Source organism: Cynocephalus volans, chromosome 17, assembly GCF_027409185.1.
Source record: "Cynocephalus volans isolate mCynVol1 chromosome 17, mCynVol1.pri, whole genome shotgun sequence".
NCBI lineage: Eukaryota > Metazoa > Chordata > Mammalia > Dermoptera > Cynocephalidae > Cynocephalus > Cynocephalus volans.
In genome coordinates this window covers 25,839,983-25,858,922 of record NC_084476.1, presented here as the reverse complement: position 1 = coordinate 25,858,922, position 18,940 = coordinate 25,839,983, and positions in this window count along the sequence as shown.

Sequence of the window (18,940 nt, the reverse complement as noted above, 5' to 3'; positions counted from 1 at the left end):
AATGATTCCCAAGGCCACATGGCAGAACTGAGCTAGGAGAGTTGATGACAAATCAGCAAGTGGCTATACAGTTGCCAGATCTGAAACCATGCTGGCTTTGCTAGTTTCTGCATCAGTGAAATGCATGTCATTTCACTCTCCACAGCTCACTTGCAAAGTCAAGTCTCATATAAGTACAGTCATGTGTCGCTTAACAAAAGGGATACATTCTGAGAAATGTGATGTTAGGCGATTTGATCGTTGTGCAAACATCATAAGTATATTTACACAAACCTAGATGGTATAGCCTACTGTACAGCTAGGCTATATGGTATAGCCTATAGCTCCTAGGCTGCAAACATGTACAGCATGTTAAAGTACTTAATACTATAGGTAATTGTAACACAATGGTAAGTATTTGTTTATCTAAACATAGAAAAGGTACAGTAAAAATACCGTATCATAATCTTATGGGACCACTGTCACATAATTATACATGATCTGACATTGACCTAAACATCTCTATGTGGCACATGACTATAAATTTGATCAACAAAACCTAAATCACATCAGAAACACTAGTTGCACAGATGGGTGGGAACTACAGGTTTTAGATTTCCATCCTGAGCAGTGCAAGGAAGGGCATTAGAAGGAGGGGGAATAGACAGTGAGCAGACCAATCCACACAAACCAAAATAACCCTCAGATAATTTACATATAAAGAACCAAATGACAGAGTAAAATAAAATATGCATATATTTATTTTAAGTATTTAAACTAATTTTTAATATTCTAAGTATTTATATGCTGCATATTATAGTGTGGGGTGTAATGTAAATTGGAAACATCTGGAAGTTGTCAGTATGAAGTTGCTTAAGTTAATTATGGTACATTCCAGAAAGATACCTGCACCCCATGTTTATTGCAGCATTGTTCACAATAGCCGAGATATGGAATCAACCTAGATACCCATTGACAGATGAATACATAAAGAAAATGTGGTATATATACATGATGGAATACTACTTAGTCATGAAAAAGAACAAAATCCTGTCATTTGTGGCAACATGGGTGAGCCTGGAAGACATTATGTTAAGTGAAATAAGCCAGGCATGGAAAGACAGATACCGCATGTTCTCACACACATGTGGGAGCTAAAAACCGGTGAGTTGAGCTTCTAAAAGTAGAGAGCACAATTGTGATTACTAGAGACTGGGAAGGGGAGGAGGGATAGCGAGAGGTTGGTAAATCAACAGGAAATTACAGCTAGGTAGGAAAAATAAGTTCTAGTGGCATACAGTAGTACTCGGCATCTGTAATTAACAATAATTTATTGTTTGTTCTCAAATGGCTAGAAGAGAGGAGATCAAATGTTCTCATCACAGAGAAATGATAAAGGTTTACAATGATGAAGATATTAATTACCCTGGTTTGATCATCACACACTACATACATGTATTGAAATATAACTCTGTACCCCATAAATACATCCAACCAATATTTGTCAATTAAAAACTAAATTCCTTTAAAAATAAAATTAAATTAAAATAAAAATTTGTGGTACATCATATAGACTGTCATTCACCTGTTAAATGATTAGAGGATATATAATGATGTAAAAAGATATTCACAATGGATCACTGAATTTTAAAATCAGGCAATACAGTGTGAAGAGTATAATCTCATTTTGTAAAGTATTTCTGTCAATTGTATTACATAGAGTATACAGTAATAGATATGTTACATGTAATATTTAGTTTATAATATATAACAAAATACATATATGCACATATTTATCTGGAGAGAAAGAGAACGAGAGAGGGAAGGAAAAAAGCCAAAATGGTAACCATGACTAGCTCAGAACAGTGGGGTTGTGGGTTCATTTTATTTCTATGGTTCTTTTTGCTTGTAATTTTTAAGAAGATATATAATAACATCATATCCTTTGTTACAAGAGACGATTCTTTAAAAACAAAAAACAAAAGGAGAGCAATGAGCCAGTATAATTTAGAATAAAGGTTTTTTTATCCTAAATAAAATATTAGCTAACATATTTTTAATAAAAGTTAACATTTAGTGGAAACTTACTACTTGACAGACACTGTCTTAATGCTTTAGATGTATTTATATATATTCTTTATAACAACCCAAGACGTGTATGCCATTATCACTTTCGTTTTAAGACATGTAAAAGGTTTAGTAACTCACCTGACGTCATACGACTAGTCAGTGGTTGAGGTGGGCAAGGCAATCCTGTTACACAACCCAAGCTCTCAATCACAACATTAAATATCATTATCAATATTAATATTGTTAGCTAATATTTATTGGGCACCAACATACAGTACAACCTAAACCCCTATTTAAAGTGCACAATTCAATGGCTTTTAGTATATTCACAGTTGTGTGTTAATCACCACAATCAATTTTGGAATGTTTTTAGTACCGCAAAAGATATCCCACTCCCCTTAGCTGTTACCCCCCATCACCCTGGGTATCATACCAATACTTCACTCGCATAGTCTATTGTATCTTAGCAACAACCTACATGGTAGGAGGTAATATCCCCACTACATAGATGAGAAAACAGGGGTAGAAAAAGATCAAGAGATTTTCCCAGAGTTACACAAATAGTAAATACTGGAACTGGGACTTAAATTCAGGTAGTCTGTCTTCAGAACACATTCTCTTAACTACTCTGCCACCGTATTATATTACAAACATGAAAACTCACAAACAAGGAGGAATTATTTCAGGAATGTAAGGATGGTTCAATCTGAATAAACCTGGTAATGTAATATATCATATCAATAATTATAATGAAAAAAACATATGCCAAAGAGCATTTGATAACATTTACTATTTAGTTCTAGGAGTGGAAAAACAACGGTAGTAAACAAGAATGGAAGGATGCTTATATGTCTGTCTCAAATACCTGTAATACCTAATAGTGACACAAGGAAGGCATATATAAGTAATAGAGAATAAAATATATCTGTTTTTATTACCCTAACTTAAATTGATTCTAGAAGTTTTAACCAAAACAATGTCAATGAAAAGAAAAAAAAGAGGTCTCTCTTAAAAAAAATGCAAAATAATTTCTATATAATAGATGGCATAAATAGAAAAATGCAAGAAAATCAACTTTGAAATCATTTCAGTAATACAACATTTCAGTAATCCAAGAAACTGAAAGTCTGAGTGTAAAAAAAGTAAAGATAGATGTGTGTGTGGGTGTCATGGGAGTGGGGGGTTAGAGTTCAAATCTGTTTTTCAGGCTGAACAGTCCCCATAAACTGAATATCATTAAATCCAGCTTAACCTCCCAAGAATGCATACCAGTTAAGATTCTTTACATTCTTTTCCCTTGCCTATTTTGCCTGGAAAAATGCTTGAAACCACAATGTTGGACAGACAGTTTATTTTTGCTGTGTTAGTGTCTTAACTGGAAGAGAGAGGAGAGGATTTTTTTAAATGTATTTTTTAATTGAGACATAATTATTATACATATTTGTGGGATACAGAGTGGACTATCAGCACCTGTGTACAATATGTGATGATCAAATTAGGATAATTAGCATATTCCTCGTTACAAAAGGTAACCGTTCTTTGTGTCCATTAACCAATTTCTCACACCTCCCTCCCACTCCCCCTTTCCCACCTCTACTAACCCCAGTTCTGTTCTCTCCTTCTGAAAGTTCAACTTATTATTGTGATTCTTTCTTTCCTTCTTCCTTCCTTCTTTCCTTCCCTCCTTCCTTCCCTCCCTCCATCCCTTCTCTCTTTCTTTCTTCTTTCTTTCTCTCTTTCTTTCTCTCTTTCTTTCTCTCTTTCTTTCTTTCTTTCTTTCTTTCTTTCTTTCTTTATTTATTTTTTAGCTCCCACTTATGAGTGAGAACCTGCAGTATTTCTCTTTCTGTGCCTGGCTTATTTCACTGGACATAATTTTCTCCAAGTTCATCCATGTTGCTGCAAATGGTAGAATTTCACTCTTTTTTTATGGCTGAGTAGTATTCCACTGGGTGCATGTTCCACATTTTCCTTATCCAGTTGTCTGTCGATGGACATTTAGGTTGGTTCCATAACCTGGCTATTATAAATAGAGATGTGATAAACGTGGGAGTGCAAGTATCCATTCAACATGATGATTTCCATTCCTCTGAGTATGTACCCAGTAGAGGGATTGCTGGAACATATGGCAGTTCTATCTGTGATTGTATGAGAAATCTCCATACTGTTTTCCATAATTGTTGTATGAATTTACAGTCCCACCAACAGTGTAGAAGGGCTCTCCCTTTCTCTTCAATCCTTGCCAGCATTTGTTATTCTCTGTCTTTTTGATAACAGGCAGTGTATCTGGGGCGAGAGGATATCTGAATGTGGTTTTGATCTGCATTTGCCCAATGATTAGGGATGTTGAGCATTTTTTCATGTACCTTTTGGCCATTTCTATGTCCTTTTTTGAGAAATGTCTATTCAGTTCCTTTGCTCGTTTTTAAATCAGATTGTTTGTTTTCTAACTGATAAGTTGTTTGAATTCCTTGTATATTGTGGATATTAATCCCTTGTTGAATGTATAGTTTGCAAATATTCTCTTCCATTCTGTAGGTTGTCTTTTCACTCTGTTGTTTCCTTTGCTATGCAGAAGCTTTTTAGTTTGATATAATCCCATTTGCTTATTTTTTTTCCTTTGTTGCCTGTGCTTTTGGGTTCTTATTCATAACGTCTTTGCTCAGTCCTACATCCTGAAGTGTTTCCCCTATGTTTTCTTCTAGGAGTTTTAGAGTTTCAGGTCTTACATTTAAGTCTTAAAGCCATTTTGAGCTGATTTTAGTATATAGCAAGGTATAGGTCTAGTTTTATTCTTCTCCATGTGGATATGCAGTTTTCCAAGCACCATTTATTGAAGAGGATCTCCTTTCCCCAATGTGTGTTCTTGGAGCCTTTGTCAAAGATCAGTTGGCTATAAGTACATATATTGATTTCTGGGTGCTCCATTCTCTTCCATTGGTCTGTGTATCTCTTTTTATGCCAACACCATGCTGTCTTGGTTACTACAGTTTTGTAGTATAATTTGAAGTAAAGTTGTGTAATGTCTCTGGCTTTATTATTTTACTCCAGATTGCTTTGGCTATTCAGGGTCTTTTGTTGTTTTATATGAATGTTAGCATTGTCTTTCTATTTCTGCGAAGAATGTCATTGGTATTTTGATGGGGATCTCATTAAATCTGTGGATAGCTTTGGGCAGTATGGACATTTTCACAACATTAATTCTTCGAATCTATGAACATGAAATATCTTTCCATTTTTTGTGCCCTGTAATTTCTTTCAGCAGTGATTTGTAGCTCTCATTGTAGAGATCTTTCATCTCCTTGGTTAAATTGATTCCTAGGTATGTTATTCATTTGGTAGCTATTATAAATGGGCTTGCTTTCTTGATATTGGGTTTTTGATATTGTGATAGTGGGTTTTTCATATATGGCTTCTATTGTGTTGAGATACTTTCCTTCTAGTTTGTTGAGAGAGTTTATCATGAAGCGATGTTGAATTTTGTCAAGTGTTTTTTCTGTATCTATTGAGATGATCATATGGTTTTTGTCCTTGATTTTGTTGATGCAGCATATCACATTTATTGATTTGCATATGTTGAACCATCCTTGCATCCCAGGGATGAATCTCACTTGATCATGGTGTATAATTTTTTTCATGTGCTGCTGTATTCTGTTTGCTAATATTTTGTTGAGGAGTTTTACATCTATGTTCCTCAAGGATATTGGCCTGCAGTTTTCTTATTTGTTGTATCTTTGTCTGGTTTTAGTATCAGGGTGATGCTGGCCTTACAGAATGAGTTTGGAAGAATGGCCTCCATTTCAATTTTTTGAAATAGTTTGAAAAGGATTGGCATTAATTCCTCTTTAAAGGTTTGGTAGAATTCAGCAATAAAGCCATCCAGTCCTGGGCTTTTCTTCATTGAGAGGCTGCTGATTACTACCCCAATCTTGTTGCTCATTATTGGTCTAGTCAGGTTTTCTTTTTATTCTTGGTTCAGTCTTGGTATGTGTCCAGAAATTTATCAACTTCCTCCAGGTTTTCAAATTTGTTGGCATATAGTTGTTTATAATATTCTCTAGAGAGACTATTATATTCTTTGTATTTCTGTGGCAACGGTTGTAATGTCTCCTTTTTCATCTCTGTTTTTGTTATTTGGGTCTTCTCTCTTCTGTTTTTAGTTGGCCTAGTTAATGGTTTGTACATTTTGTTTATCTTCTCAAAAAAACAACTTTTTCTTTTATTGATCTAGTGTATCATTTTTTGGCCTTTAAATCATTTAGTTCTGTTTTGATCTTAGTTATTTCTTTCTGTTACTGATTTTGGGGTTGAATTTTTGTTTTTCTGTTTCTTTCACATATAACATTATGTTGTTTACTTGAAGTCTTTCTATTCTTTTGATGTAAACATTTATTGCAATGAACTTCCTTCTTAGTACTGCTTTCACAGTATCCCATAGATTTTGGTATGATGTGTCTTTATTTTCATTAGCTTCAAGAATTTTTTTTGATTTCTTCTTTAATTTTTTCTTGGACCCATAAGTCATTAAGGAGCATAGTGTTTAATTTCCATGTATTTGTACACTCTCCAGAGTTTTGCTTATTATTGATTTATAGTTTTAATCTGTTATAATCTGAAAAGATACTTGAAATGATTTCATTTTTTTTAATTTGATGAGACTTGATCTGTGACCTAACATGTGCTCTATCCTGGAAAATGTTCCATGAGCTGATGAGAATAAACTATATTTTGTAGCTGTTGGATGAAATGCTCTGTAGATGTCTGCCAAATCCAAATGTCTAAGTTTAGTTTAAATCCTGTGCTTCTCTATTGATTTGTAGCCTAGATGATCTGTCCAATATTGAGAAAGGGTTGTTTCAGTCATCTACTATTATTGTATTGGGGTCTATCTCTTTCTTTAGGTCTAATAGTGGTTTCTTTATATGTCTGGATGCTCCAATGTTGGGTGTGTAGATATTTACGATTGTTATATCTTCTTGTTGGATAAATCCTATTATCATTATATAATGACCTTCTTTGTCTCTTTTTACAGTTTTTGGTTTCATGTCTGTTTTATTCAATATGAGAATAGCTATTCTTGCTCATTTTGGGTTTCCACTTGCATGGTACATCTTTTTCCATCTCTTCACTATAAGGCTGTGTGAGTCTTTACAGGTGAGGTGAGTTTCTTGTAGGCAACATATAGTTGGGTCTAGTTTTTTAATCCATTCAGCCAGTCTGTGTCTTCTGAGTGGAGGAATTAAATCCATTTACATTTAGGATTGTTACTGACAGGTATTGTCCTACTCCTGGAATTCTACTGACTTTTTGTATGGTTGTTTTAAATATCTTTTGTTTCTTTCTTTTCCTTTTATTGTTTGTCTTCAGTGTTTGTTGGTTTCTTGAAGTGGTAAGATATAGTTTCTTTCTCTTTCTCATTTTTATATTTGCTCTGTCAGTGGGTTTTGTTCTTTCTCATGGTGATTATCAGTTTTGCAGTTCCAGATATAGGACTCTCTTGAGGATTTCTTGTAGGTCTGGTCATGGGATGGTGAACTCCCACAGCTTTTGTTTGTCTGAGAAATACACTATTTCTCCTTCATTTCTGAAGTATAGTGTCACTTCTCACTGTGTGATGGAGATGCAAAGATTACTCAGAGCCCAAATGTTAAGAGCAATGAGAAGCCCGAAGGGACTGCACCAAGAAAACTCCCTCAAAAAGGGAGAAACAAGGTGCAGCCCCGAGTCAGTGTTTGCTTTGGCTTTTATTGTAAAGACAAGGACATACAAGAGAAAAAAACAACTTAATCATTTGTCAAAGGAATGAAAAGAAATTGGCTATGGGGCAATATCTGGAAAACATCTTGAGAAACAAAGGAAAGGGAGTGAAGCTGGATAAGAAATGACCTTAATGTTCTTATCAAATCTAGCAGAAACTATTTGCTGTTTGCAGCACATGCTGTTTTCAGCACTTAGGTTCTGCCTAAGTGCATTGAAGACTTTTGCCCTTGGTGCACTCCCTGTTCTTTGTCAAGCCTATGTGCTCCCACAGGACAGCCTTGCTAGGTATAGTATTCTTGGCTGGCAGTTTTTTTCTTTTAGTACTTTGAATGTATCAGCCCACTGTCTTCAGGCCTGTAAGATTTCTGCTGAGAAATCTGCTGTTAGACTGATAGCCACTCCCTTATAGGTGACTTGACATTTTTCTCTTGCTGTTTTTAATGATTCTCTCTGTCTTTGACTTTTGACAGTTTGACAGCAATATGTCTTGGAGAGTATCTTTTTGTATTAAATCTGTTTGCGGATCTTTGAACCTCTTGGATCTGAAAGTCCATATCTCTCCCAATACCTGGGAACTTTTCTGCTATTATTCCACTGAATAAGGTCTTCCATGACCCTCTATTCAAAACCTCTAGTTGTGTGGAGTATAAAGAAAGGTTCCCAGAGTCCTTTGAATTCAGTATGACTTTCAGGAAATTATACAGTGACCATGTCAAGGTCCAGTATATTGCAGACTGCTAGATTCACCAAGGATCCAAGCTGAAGTGAATCCTCAGCTTTAGACATCCAGGAACCTAAATGTATCTGCTCACCTAGGTGCCATCAGGATATCTAACTGATTTGACTTGACAAAATACCAAATAATTTTTGATAAACCATCCATTTATGTATCTTTACTCTCACCTCTCCCACAAAGGTTTGGGTGGGTAAGATGTCAGCATAGTTATTTACCTTTAGAAATAGATCAGTAGCTGGCATGCACCAGACAAAAGCTGATTTGGAGTCAGAACCCCTGGTCTGAGTCCCAAATTCACCATTTAAATATTATGTGAGATTTTGGCTGAGCCACTTAATCCATCATTCCACTAAAATTAGTCTCATCAATCTCACTAGTAATAGCCCCTTTTATTAAAATCTCACTTAAGCTCTCTATGGCTTTGGACCCTGCTGATCCCCCTTTCTCCTTGGGCTTTCATGACACCATTGTTCTGGTTTTCCTCCTACCTGTCAGCTGATTCTTCTCCTTATTCTTTAGTTCACATCTTGCATCTAGGGTCCATCTTCAGTACTTAGTTGTTTGGGTTTAGATCACTTTCCCAGGGTAGCCTCATTCAAACCCACAGATTCAAGTCTCAGACCTTTATCTTGAGATCCAGAACTACAGACTGCATGTCTCCATTTGAATGAACCATAGTGGCCTAAACTCAACAGGCCCCAAACTGAACTAAACATCCACCCTCAAACCACCCCCCCCCCCACATACACACACACTGTCCAAATCAGAAAATTAACTCCTCAGGTGAAGTTGATGCTACTAGTCTATAGATGACCAAATGAGTGGCAAGTTTGAGAAGCAAGGTTTCTTTTCATAACCCCAACAATTAGATCGTCAAGTCTTGTGGGTTCTGTCTGGTTTATATCCCTTCCTTCCTCATCATCTCCACCTCCATTGCCCTAATTCAAGATATTTTGACATCTCCTTCAATAGCCTCTCCACTCTCTCTACCGATTTCTCTAACTCCTTTCTGGACCACGCCAACTTTTCTTACATACTCCTCCCATAATGACCTTTATCAAAAGAAAATCTGTGACTTTTAAATGGCTTTCCATGGTTCTAAAGTTATTTAAACTTCTTTGTTTTATACACAGGGCCTTTCATGATCTGGCCTCATCCCAAGTCTAGTCTCTCATCTTCCATCTCCTTCCCACACCCCTTGCACCTCAACAATGATTTTGAGTATTCTCCCAAACACATCATGCAGTACCATGTATCCTCGTCTTCCTACTCCCTGTTTCTGCTATTGAAATGCCATTCTAAACCCTAATGCTTACTCTTTTCTCATCCTGCTGGGGTCAGTTCATTTGTCCGTTTCACAAGAAATCCTCCCTTATTCCCAGTGTGATCCCAATTGTCCACCACTCTCTGCATTTACATGTTTGCATGGCCTCATCATGATCAAAGTATACTTTCCCAACCTTTAACTTTGTGGTCACCCTTGTGCCTTGCTTTTGCCAATAGCACAGAAGCAGAGATAATTATGTGCCAGTTTCAAGCCCCTTTCAACAAACTTCTGACATCACTATGAGAAGAATACATCTGAGGCTATCCCAGAAGAAGCATGAGAAACACGTGGAGTAGAACTTCTTCAATGAGCTGACCTGAATCCAGCTTTCATCAGCTGGAACCTTAGAGGACCCACAGACATGTGAAATAAATGCTTATTATTATATGAAACTGATAAGGTGTGGTTGTTTGTTATTCAGCATATTGTAGCAATAGATTTACTGATACATCTGGTGTGGTTTATTTGTCCTTTGTCCTCCCATAGTACCCTTGCATGCTTCTGTACAGATCTCTCCAAGACAAATGAGAAAGCAAAACTGGCACCTTGACCCACTGTCAAGCACATTACTATTTAGCACATCACAAATTTCAATCAGGGAGAAAAATAAATCTTCTTTTCGTTTTAATAAAGTTTTTTTAAAAGTCAAGAACACCTTGCCTGATACTATTCCCCCAAATGAATGAAGCCTTGAGCCCTTTCCTTTATGTTGTTAGTTCTTTAACCAAAACAATTTTATCCTTGACTTTTACAAGACTCATGCCTACACATATATCTGAGCCTTTATTTACAGATACAACCATCATGGGAAGTGATTTTCTGCCATGAACAAACTAACTTTAACCTTTGTTATTCAGGGAGCCCAGCTTCCTTGAAATCTGAAGTAACTTGAAAAATTTTACAAGTAAAAATATTTTTATTTTTCCAGTGCTTTTGACTGAGTTTTTCTTTGCCATGAGCAAAGGTTCTAGGCATTAGGCTCAGTATTCCAGAAGCCTATGTCTTGCAAAAGTGATGATAGGTAGGTCAGGGATTTGTCAGTAGAAAGAGATCTGAAAGGCACTGTCTTGGGGAGATGTTAAATTAAAAAGACAGGCTCACAGTCCAAGCACACTGCCAACCCTAGAGGGATAGGCAGACAGTCTATGTTCTCCTGGTGTAAATCTAGAGAAAGGCAACTTGGGTACCCAGTTCTTACACTCATGAAAAGGTTTAGCTGCAGTTGTTTGGGGGGCTGTGCAACCTAGCATGCACAACCTCTATTGAAAAATTTTTCACATGGTGACACAGAACTTTTGTATTTAATTTTTTTGTTGCTGTATATTCAAGATAAACTTTGTGATAATATGTGGAGACATGACAAATAATTATTATGAACATGATTTAGCTGGATGGAATGTGCTTATGAAACAATGTTTAGCAATATCACAGAAAGCAAAATTATATGTACACTATTATCAGACATGTATAACATATTCCTAGAAGACAGACTGATAGAAAATACATGTCAAAGTGGTTGCTAGCTAAGTAAAATTTTTAAAAATTATGTTCTATTTTTCAAAATATTTTATGTAAAAATACAACTATGATAAAAATCTCACATGAAATAATATCTATACATAAAAGCTGGACATTATAAAAGAAAGGTTTCTCAGTGAGCACTGAACCAGAAAAAAGAATTGGGAAAAACTCACTGGGGTATCCCAAAGGGATACCCCTACCAAGGGGTCTCATTCCAGTTGATCACAGCCCCCTCTCCAAACCAGGTTGGAGAGAAATGAATCACTCTTTGGCTCTAGATTTCTAGACTCCACACAGACTGCTGATACATGACAATTGAGAAGATTACTGTTTATTTCAATTACATTCCAGTTATATATTCCTGACTGTTTTTCTTGATTGAACATAGGACAAGCCTTGGTCTTTTGCTGAAGACTTTGAAATATCTCATCAGCAAAACACTCCAGCTTTTTATTGAGTGCTTATATACATAGAGTAGAAGGCTCATTTTCTTTCATTTTCAGATCTCATCTCCAAATCCAGGTTTCCACCCTATGTGGTCCCCCAAGCACTATCTGCAGCCTGTCCTGGCTTTTAACAAGCATGATGGAAAGCAGCAGGACCCAATCTTGTTCACAATTACCCTTCATATGTTTGATGTTAAAACTGCTGGTCAGCTCCAGTTATTCAAATTAACCCATCTTTTCTGTTTGGCTTTACCTCTCTGTTCTGCTTTCCAGGAAAGAAGATTTTTGTTGTTGTTTTGTTTTGTTTTGTTTTTTTGTTTTGTTTTTCTGGATACCTGTGAATATCTCCTCATTGGTATTAAATCGAATTTATCTAAAAGGAATACTCTACATTGGTGCAAATATCCCCAGAATTTCCTGTGCTGTAAAGTAGAATATAGGGTGGAGTAGGGTGGGGAGAGGAAATAAGTGAAGATATCTTTCTCTACCCAAATTGATTTCTTGCCTAGGAAATCATGAATGTGCATGATGTTATGCAATAAACACAATCTGTATGCTAATAGATAAAAAGGCCTAGAATTAGAAATAATCTGTTTATGTAATGACCAGCTTGTAATAACAAAGAAATTAATATGGGATTCCCATAAGAATAACCAAAAGGCAGGATTACTACTTACAAAAGATTCTTTCTGGGGACCAATAAAGCTTCATAAAAACAACAGAACAGGAACACTGAGAGTAGAATATCAGAAGAAAGCATCAGGGACCAGGTTTGTCAGGAAGAGCTTGGAGATGGGCTAAGTTGTTAAAATGGGGAGTCAAGGGTCAAGTCCTTCCCACCATAGAAACAGAGAGGTCAGAGGCAGATGTTTATGTGCCAAGGCTTGGAGAGCCATTTCAGGAAAGAGCCAGAATTCTTCTGAACTCAGACTAGGAATAAGCAGTGAGGGGGCTAACGCAGCAAGGACTGAAGCTGTAACTATTATGGATCATGGACACAAGTGGACCTAGTTCCTGGATGATGTGACATTCAAATAAACACAGTTAAATAAAAAAATTTTTAAAAAACAGCCAAAAAACTTTCAATCCTAAACATGCAATTCTCAAGACAACAACAAAAACAAAAACAGCAAATGGCACTCAAGTCAAAACCTTGTGTTCCCTCTGAGTTATGGTGAAGATTAACTTCATATCTCATCCCCCTCCACCACCACCACACTCCCGTTCCCGTCAGGTCTCTCTGTGCCCTTTCTCTGCTTCCGGGAGCTGGTGAGGCAGAAAGAAATGCTCCTCGGAGGGTGGTGGAGGGGGATGGAGGGGAATAGCCAACGTGGGAAACAGCTTTCTCTTGGAGGAGGTGGGATGCTAAATGATTTACATATATTAATAAATTTTATTATGTCTCCCCGCAGCCCTGGTCAAATTACCCTCCCCCACACACACACACAAGAAAAGTTTTACAGTAAGTGAGGATCCCAGAAACTCCTTTTATTTACAGTCTAATTTCTCCTCTCTTTCTCCTACTGGGGATATCTGTAATTACCCTTGCAATTGTGCTTCTGGACCCTTTCCAGATAGACAACCACCGTCTCTCCTTACTAAACTTGAGCCTGAGGAGTGGGCAAATCACTGGGAAGCAAACACAGTTGGTTCAATATTTAATTGGCTGTCACTCCAGGAGCTCTGTCCCAAATTTCTTGGCACCGATGTTGTGTTCTGGTAACAGTCCTCCTGGTTGCAGATTGCCACTAGATGTCCCTCTTCCCCTCAACCTAAGCAAAGGAATGAGTCTCCACCCCACCTCTGAGTCTGCGATCAGGAGGGGGAATGAACACCTGGGTGGGCAGCGCCTCTCCGTGAATAAATACAAGTGCAGTTCTGAGTCAGAACGTGACTGCGTTGGGGAGTCCCACTGGCACCTCTTTCAGGGGCTCTGTCTTTAAGGAATGGAGGTGTGTCTGCACACTGTATTCCAGCCTCATGTTCTGCACTTCATTAAGAAAAGAAATCCTATGTCCAGAAAGATTTTAAGGTTGACTTCTTTTCCTCCTTAACTCTATTTTACTTCCCCAACAGAGAGACTTAGAGGGTCTTCAGGATAGCAGTGAAGTTCAGTATTGTTAAATAATCCTGACTGTAAATTTATACCACATGAATTTTATTTGACTACTGCTGACCCTCCAAGTTTAATTCACAAGCCCCTTGGAGGATAGCCCTGACAGTGCAAACAGGGTGGATCTCTCCAAGAATATTGTAAATTAGCATATAAGTTCTAATCACTTTCCATGTTGGTCAAAGGTAATGAGGCGTTTCTGCTGAGAAATGTCAGTCATTGAAAAACTCTGGGTCCATGATCCTTTCAATTCAGAGGCGCAGCTGAAACTCACATAAATAGCAGCACTTGTCTGCCTCTCTGAACCTCACCTTCCTGATACATTTCTGTGGCACTTTCTAAGCATACCACTCCATCCTGTTACATTACATACTGTCATATCTAAAGTTTTTAGGGGCAACTGGACAGTACCAATTGCCTCCAAAGCCTGCTAAACTGCAAGCCCCGTGAAAGCCACAAAGTCCCTGAGTGTGTGCTGGGGTTGGGGAGTGGGGAATAAATCTAACTATCCCTGGTAAAGGTAGGCTTAAGTCTTGAACTAACCAAAGCAGGTCAGACTCTGAATTCCTTTCACAGTGGTTCACTGAGAAGTCTTTCATGGATGAATCCTTTCTGGCCTAAAGGGAAAATGTTCCAAGGCTATCCAAGAATATTCCAAGAATAACAAACTAATGTCACAATTACCAAATTTAAAACATAACAAAGGCAGTAAACAATAGAAGAGATATTTCAGAAAATCTCGAAGTTGCATTAGAAATTCAAGTCATACATATGACAAATGTAGGCGTGTTTTGCTAAAGTTTCCTTGGGCATGACTTTCACTGTTTCTTGCCAAGTTTAACTGAACATGATTTTCATGGAAAGGGGGCATCACACAGAGAACTGGCAGGTATCTCCTGGGATTTAGAGTGTCCAGGGAGCGGACCTTTACTTTTGTCTGGAGCCACCTATGATAGCAAAGTGAAAACATAGGGCTCATATGACAGTAGCCTATCCGTGAAGAATTTGGGCTGAGAATTTCTCAATGAGTTAACTGATAACTTTGGACTTTCTCAAAGGAGCAGTGAAGTTCAGTCCAGTCTTAGCTTGAGTCATCTTGAAAGGTCTCTAACCAAGAAGTTGGCCAGAGCAAAGGGACCTCAGCAATAAGACAGTCTGTAGACTTTACCTAAGAAGCAGAAGGTGATGAGAAGACATGGTAAGTGGCAGGCACAGGGTGCATTGTTTATACTAGGGAGTAATGCTGGATCAAAAGTCTCCAGAAACTCTCCGAAGAATCCATAAAAGTGAGCATGAAAAAAAACCAATATATGGGAATCTGACTTTCAGAATCCCCATATGCCAATACCAGGTTATTACAGCAAAAGCCAAGTAGGCCTTGCCCATTTCTCTTCCACAATGCCCCAATACCATGAAATAACAGTTAGTGAGTAAAAAAAAGTATAAAGGGTAAATATTCTTCAAAGGTGTCAAGGTCATCAAAAACAAGGAAAGTCTAAGAAACTGTCACAGCTAAGAGAAGCCTAAGAAGACATGACAACTAAATGTGTAAGGTATCTAGGGTAAAAGGAAGGACATTGGGGGGAAACTAAGGAAATCTGAATAAACTATGGAATTCAGTTAATAATAATGTAGCAACACTGGTTTGTTAATTCTAACAAATGTACCATAGAAATGTAAGACGTTAATAATAATGGAAACTGGGTGTAGAGTATATTAGGACTCTCTACTATCTCTACAAGTTTTCTATAAATCTAAAACTGTTCTAAAATATAAAGTTTGGTTTTTTTAAAGTAGATGTGGGATACCAATTCAGACGCTGTTAAATTAATCCAGATGATAGATGACAGGGATTTGGAACAGAGAGGTGTCAATTGAAATGAAGAGAAAGTAGTTAAGTTGGACTTACATTCAGGAACTAGAGCAGATGGCACTTGCTAGTGGATTGTGTTGTACATGAAGAAAGGGAGATACTGAGCATGACTCAAGTGTGGGGCTCAAGTGACTGGATGCTGGTAGGGTGTGTTTGTTAGGATAACATCTGGGAGAGAAAGAGGTTATGGTTACTTTAGGGAAGGGGAGGAGAATGAAGATGAAGTGATCTGTCTTAGATATATTAGGTTTGAAATGTCTATTAAATAATAGATGCAGTTGTCAGGTAGTCTGGGGCTTAGTGGAGAGCCCAGGGCTGGACTGATATACTTAAAAGCCATATTGGTATATTTAAAGCTGTGTTATAATTGACAGAGGCCACCTAGAAAGAGTCTGCAAAAGGCGGTCTAGGACCAAGCACTGGGGCACTACAATATTTAGAGACTGTGAAGAGGAAGAAGAACCAGAAAGATAGAGAAGAGGCAGCCAGGAAAGTAGAGGAAAAGCATGAAAATGCTTATTATGGAAGCCTAACAAAGGAGAGATCTGTCGAACTTATCAGATGCTGCTGAGGAAGTAAGTGAAGAGAAGTGACCACTCAATTTAGAAAGATGTGTGTTTAAGGGAGAGGTAGGAATGGAAGCCCAGTTAGGGTAGATTAAGGAAAAGGTGGGTGGTAAGAAAGTAGAAACAGCAACTACAGATAAAACTTGAGAAGTTCTGTAGCAAAGCAGAGAGATGGAATGAGAAACATAACAGGTAAGGTCAAATATATCCCATCTTAATTTTTTTTTTTTAAGTAGGACAAAAACTCTGATTGAATTCAAAGAAGAAAAAAGAAAAGAAAAAGAAAGTACAAAAGTGTAATACCAAAAAAAGAAATAAAAATTCAAATCATTAAAATTCTAAAAACACTCCTAAATACCAAGGAAGAAAAGTTTTGCCATCCGTGGACCCAAGCAATTGCATACTTCTCTCAGATTGGCCTCAATCTAAGCTTTAGCTCTAAGCTCTCTTAACTATACCCAAAGGAAAGCCTGTTCTCAGACTCCTGCAGTCAGTAGCTAGTTAGGTTGAACCCTACTGGGGACACCAGAAAGTGACATATGTAATTGCTGAAAGGGCTCAGATCAGTTCCAATTCAGATCATGCTTACCCTTCATTGATTTAAAAAATATATTTATCAAAAGCATCTTGCAATAGAGAGGATCACTAGCTTAATGTTAAAGACCTTCCTCTCAGAGAAACAGAATTAATAGCAGAAATAAGGAAAACTTTTTTTAAAAAATTGCATTGTGTTTTCAGTGCAATTTAAGAGGCTACAGAGATGCATAAAGCTAACAGGTTGCTATGGGAAAAGGAGCAATCAGAAAGAAAGAATGAGTTTATAAGGGAAAAAATGACTTATAAAATTAAAAAAATACATAGAAGAGGCCGGAAATAGCAGAATAAACACTGGACTGCTGAAAAACAAATTAGAACAGCACACCAGGAATTTACTCACCTATTCAATAAATATTATTTAAGTACCTCCTTTGTGTTCTGTTCTGGCTCATATCCAGGCACTGGGAATACAACAAAAAGCAAACAAATTCATCTCCCACAGAGCTTTCATTCCAGTGGGAATTATTACAGAATTTAGGGCAAAAAGACACTAATGTACATGATAAGAAGAACAGTCAGTAATACGAACAATAGTTGAAGGTGATGCAGTATCTACATAATTAGGTCTTCCAGAAGGAGACGAAAGAACATATGAAAGAAACAATAGAAGAAAACTTCTCTGAGCTGATTGAGCTTTACATCAAAATGGGAGAAATGCTAAAGAAGCATTCAATTATGTAAAAATCAAATTCAAAGATCTTTTAAGTTAAAAAGCAGAATTAGAGATAGCAAACACCATTACATAATGTTAAAAAATTTAATTCACTAGGAAGATAATTTTAAACATGAATACTTCTAATAAAATAGCCTCAAAATATATAAGGCAGAAATGCATAGACCTCCAAGGAAACAATGAAAAATGCACCATCAAAACAGGAGATTTCAAAAAAAAAAAAAAAAAAAACAGGAGATTTCAATACGTCTTCCTCAATTGTTGATAGGAAAAGCAGAAAACAGCAAAATAGCAAATATTTTAAAACATAATCAACATGCTTGATCTAATGAACACTTTAAATTTTGCATCCAACCATTGGAGAATATGAGCTCTTCTCAAGCATACAAGAGACATTTAGACGCTAGATACCAAAGACTCTTGATTTCTAAATTCCAAAATGAAGATTAAATCTTGCACTATGGCAATGACCCAAATTGATATTGTTTATCACTCCTGAAACACTTGATGCTAGAGACAATTGAGCAATGTTTTAAAATTTCTCAAGAAAAATATTATTACCCAAGAACTATAAACTCAGCCAAAAAATCTTCACATAAGAGGAAAAATAAAATGTGTTTTAACACCAAAAAAACAGTCATAAAGTATGTTTTCTGGGGAAAGAATCACTCATGGAAACCAAAAGAAAAATGATTCAGCATAAAGAGATAAAGAAAGAGGAAGATGCAATATTTAAAAACCTAATAACATAACCAGCAAAGTAGAGTTATCTAAGGACTTGGTGGCAGATGCTAGCAAAAGAAAGTTCATTATCAAAAACAAGGATCTGAAACTAAATATGCAGATTTTTTTTAAACATGAGGAGTTTTGGAGAAAAGGGTAGGAAGGAAGTAAAACTGGTAAATTTAAGAACTTGAAAAAGGAAACAGACACGTATATTTCCCTTATTGATAGAGATTTAAATGTTTTTGAAAAACATTTTTTAAATGTACAACTTCAAAGTAACTAGAAAAATAATTTCAAGATGGCAAATTAGAACAAAGAAAAATAAGGTTGTACAAAAGCATAATAAGGAGAAATAAAGAGAATCAACTAAATAATCCTATTATAGATTTTTTTGCTGTTTATAAGATACATACCCAAAACAAAAAAATGTAGAGTCAGAAAATGAATAAAGAAGATAATAGCAGTCTTAGAAATACCAATATTTAGAGAAGTTTGAATTCAAACAAACAAAAAATTCTGTTTAATAAGAAAACGTTCAGCAATGTCAACCTAA